The sequence below is a fragment of the Psammomys obesus genome, unplaced genomic scaffold, assembly GCF_907164565.1.
Source record: "Psammomys obesus unplaced genomic scaffold, mPsaObe1.curated_primary_1811, whole genome shotgun sequence".
NCBI lineage: Eukaryota > Metazoa > Chordata > Mammalia > Rodentia > Muridae > Psammomys > Psammomys obesus.
The window spans coordinates 5509234-5513793 of record NW_026594184.1 but is presented as its reverse complement, the minus strand read 5'-3'; positions in this window follow the sequence as shown (position 1 = coordinate 5513793).

The following is a 4560-nucleotide window of genomic DNA, read 5'->3' as shown; positions in this document are numbered from 1 at the left end:
AAATCAGAATTCGTGACCATTCATAGAAACAAATTTTCAGATATTTCTAGGATATGATTTATATAGCAAGTTATATACTACTTATTAACATGTTAGAACTTAAAAAGCAAGATACACTACATGGATTTTTAGAACTTAGATACAGGGACATGAAGATCAGATAAGAGCAAAGTCCATGGAATAAATTAAGTGCATTAGGTTCAAAACAAAGGAAGTAGAACACATCAATACTCAACATTTGTAATCTTTAAAAAATTTTTACATTATTATTACAAGTCTACAACACACATCAGTGTGGAGGTCATAGGACAGCTTTCTTGAATAAATTCTTTCCTTCTACTACATGGATTCTGGAGATCAAACACAGGTCCTCTCCGGCTTGCCTGGAAAACACACTTTTGCCCTGAGCTAGCTTGCCAGCCCCAAACCTTTGACGTTTTATACCTAGAATATCACCCATCTGTGAAGCACTGGAATCTTGATCATTATCAGAGTGATAAATTATGATGTGCTCTTCTTCCTCTATTGTTGCCCCTTCAGATTCTTCAGAAACATTTCGTCCATGGGGAAACATGATTGTATGTTTCCTGTTTTAAACCACAGTAAGAAAAACAAATCTCTCAGACCATCTGACTCCAAAGTCATCATTTAAGTAAACTTAGAAAATTATCATATAAAATTAAGATGTTTTTATTAGAATGAGGTTAATTTTCTTTCTTTAGTGGATCAAAAGTGAATAATTTCTCAATTGTCAATGTAAAAAGAAGTTAATCCAATGGTTGTTTAACCTGGTTTGCAAATGTTTGCACCTATCTACTCAATGACCCAAATTTTCTTATCATTTTTTGCTAGTTCTTGATGAACTTGAACAAACGTGTAAGTTTGTATGCCATTTGCAAAGTTAAATATTTATGGCTAGGGAAAATAGATCATGAGAATGACAAAAACCTGATCCTAACAAAATCTTAAAAGCTAAACTTTTTAAGCACTGGGGATGTAACTTGCTAGTAGAGTTCATGCCTGGCCTGTATGAAGACCTAGGTTCCATTCAAGCACAACCTCACCTCTAAAGGGCTGAAAGGTCTTGGTATTTAAGATGCTGAAGTTGAAAGGACAGAAGATTGCAAGTTTAAAGCCAATCCAAACTAGGCCAGCCTGGGCTACAAAGTAATATCCCACCTTACAAAATATCCTCTCTTACAAACACAAAACACAGAAAAAGCACAATAAGGTGGTATATGCCTCTGATCCCAGTATGCAGGAAGTTTAAGCCAGAGAATCACCAGTTCGAATTCATCTTTGTTATACAGTAATAGTTGTTTCTCCCATTCTTTCTTGTTCTAGGCCATGAGCTCTCCACTCACTCCCTACTCTCTGTCCCCTTCTGGTTCCTTCTGTTTCCCCCAACTCCAATTTTGGACTCCACTTGCTCCTCAGCTCCTCCATGGCCCCAAACTCTACCAGAGCTCCCAAAACCAACTTCCCTGAGCCCCTTGCCATTCCTAGGCCCCCAATTCATCTTAGCCCAGTAGCTCTGGGGCTCCACACTCCCTTTTCATTCATAGCTCCTTCCGGGCACTGAGCCCATTCTTGACACTAGCTCCTACATGCCTTTTAGTTCCCCAAATCCTCTACAACACTTCTAAGGGCTTACACTCCCTACTCAATGTAGCCTGTCATTGTCCTCAGGTTCTTCTTAGCCCAGCCACTCCCCAGCAACTCTGTTCTCCCAATCTCTTCCAGCTCTGATCCCCTAGTTCTTCCTTACTCCAACCCTACCTCCAGTTCCACCTCACCTAATACCCTTCCAAGTTCCTCCTCACCCCTTACTCCACTCCAGTAACCTCTCCCTGGCTCCTTTTCACCTTCAGTTTCACCTTGCTTCTATCAGCTCCCCAGTTCCTCCTCACTATATCTCATCCTCAGATTTTCTTCCCCCAAGCTGTTTTGGAAACCCTACCTCCTCATCCTCTAGCTCCTTCCTGCTTTAAAGTGCTCCCCAGTTCCTGTTGCTGCCAACTATCCCCACACCATCCAAAGCTGATCCTCATCCTGTCCCCTATCCAGGTCCTACTCCTTTGAAACTACTACCTAGCACCTTCTAAACCCCAAGACCTCCCCAGATCCTGACCCCTATCCCCTCCTTACTCCATTCCCTCCTTGTTACCCACACCTCCTCAGCATCTTCTCACTCACAGCCCTTCCCCATATCATCCTCACATCATAGCTCATCCTTGTTCCTACCCTTCTCCCCAGCTCCTCCTTACTCTTATCCCCATCTCCTCCTAACCACCTAGCTCATCCTCACCAATAGCTGCATCTTTACTTCCAGCCCCTCCCCAGTTATTCTTCACCTCATGTTCTCCCAGCTTCTCCTACCCAACCCATTCCTAGCTACCATTTACCTTCTTTTTTCTTACAACTGCCCAGCTCCTCATCCCTAGCTCTTCCTTACTCCTCCCCAACTCTATAGCCCCCATTTCTTCCTTGCCCCTCACATCTCCCCACATCTTCCTTATCTCTAGCCCCTGCCCAGCTCCTCACCCCCAGTTCCTCCTTGCTTCTTACCCTTTCCCAGCTCCTCTTTACCCAAAACCTCTGACCAGCTTCTCCATAACCCTAATTGTTCCCTGTTTCTCTCCTGTTCTCAACTTCATCTAGCTTCACATCCTCCTGATCCCTTTCCAGCTACTTATCACTCTTTAATTTCTGCTCAAGTCTTACTGGTGAAACCCTCTTCCAGCTCATCTTTACTTCCAATCTCTCCCGAGATCCTCCTCACCCAGTAGGTCCTCGTTCCTTCTAGTCTATCGTCAAATCACCCTCAGCCCCTCCTGAACCACCACTCTAGCTACTCCTCAAACCCTCTCAGATCTTCATCACTCCTAACCCTTCCCAGCTTCTCCTCACTCCTAGTCTCCCTTTAGTTCCTCACCTCTAGCCCCTCCCAGCTCCTCCTTGCTTCTAGTGGCTCCAGAGATCCTCACCCCCATTTCATCTCTAAGTCCTCCCAGGTCCTCCTCATTTCTAAGGACACTCCCCACTTTCTCCTCATACCCCCATCTAATCTCTAGTCCTTCTCCAGCCTCTCCTTTCTAGCTGTTCCACAGTTCCTCCTCTCTGCTATCACTTCCCAGCTCCTCACCTCCAGATCTTCCTTGCCCCTACCCAGAGCCTCCTCACCCCTAGAACCTTCCCCAGCTCCTCTTCTCCTCTAACTCTTCCCTAGGATTTCCTAACATCTAACAAACACCCACCTCTCTACAGTTATCTCCTACTCTTTCCCAAAGCCTCCTCACCCTCTTGAAATCTCCATTATTCCTAATCCCTCCCCAGCTCCTCCTCTGCATTACTCCTAGACCACTACCCCCAGAGCACCTGTTCACACCTGGCTTCTTCCAAACTCAAATTCGTTCTCAGCCTCTCCTCTGCCTTCCCCAGATCCTCCATACCCCTCCCCAACTCCTCAGCATCCATTTCCACCTTGCTCCTTGCCCTTCCCACTCTCTAGCTCCTCATCACCCCTAACCTCTCAACTTCTCATAACCTCCAGCCCCATTCACCCATAGCTTTCTCCTATAATGTCCCAAGTTACTCTTCTCTCCCAGCCCCTCTTCAGTTCCTCCTCCTAACCTAATTCCCAAGCTCCTGAATCCTAAGCCCTTCCCCAGCTCATCCATGGCTCCCTCACCACCTATTTGCTCCCTGATAGTAACCATTTCCCTGGCTCCTTCTCACCCTTAGCCCCAAGAGAAGGCCAACTTGTCTCCAGCTATTCCCTAGGTCTTTTTTTTGTTTGTTTGTTTTTCCCTGAGACAGTTTCTCTGTGTAGTCTTGGCTGTCCTGGACTCACTTGGTAGACCAAGCTGGCCTCAAATGCAGAGATCCACCTGCTTCTGCCTTATGTGTGCTGCTGGTTAAAAAGCATGCGCTGCAGCTGATACTGCCACCACCACTGGGCCCTATGTTTTATCCCTGCCACCAGCTTCTCTTGGCTTCTAGCCTCTGGCCTCCAACACCATCCATTCCCAGTGGCCATCTCTGTGATGGCAGCATAGTCCTCCCAGGGTTCCCACTCCTCTAGGATTTCTTTCCTTCCAGCCAGGCATCAGCCTGTTCACGACCCAGTACTCAGCTAGTTTTGCCACCATCATTTTCCTGTCAGCGGCCTCGGCCAGGTTCACCCACACCTCTACTTTCCTGTCAGTAGCCTCTGGGAAGTTTCACCCCTTCTGCCATTTTCCTGTCAGCAGCCTCATAGAGGCTCACCCTCTCCACTTTCCCAGAAGAGGCCTCATGGAGGCCCACCACTTCCATTTTCCCATCAGAGGCCTCACTGAGGCTCACCACCTCCACTTTCCTGTCAGCACCCTCACCAAGACTCACCACCTCCATTTTCCCATCGGTGGCCTCGCGGAGGCTCACTACCGCCGCCATTTTCCTGTCAGCGGACTCACAGAGGCTCAACACTACCTCCATTTTCCCATCAGTGGCCTCACTGAGGCTCACTTAAACCTCCACTTTCCAGTCAGCGGCCTCCCCGAGACCCACCCCCTCCAT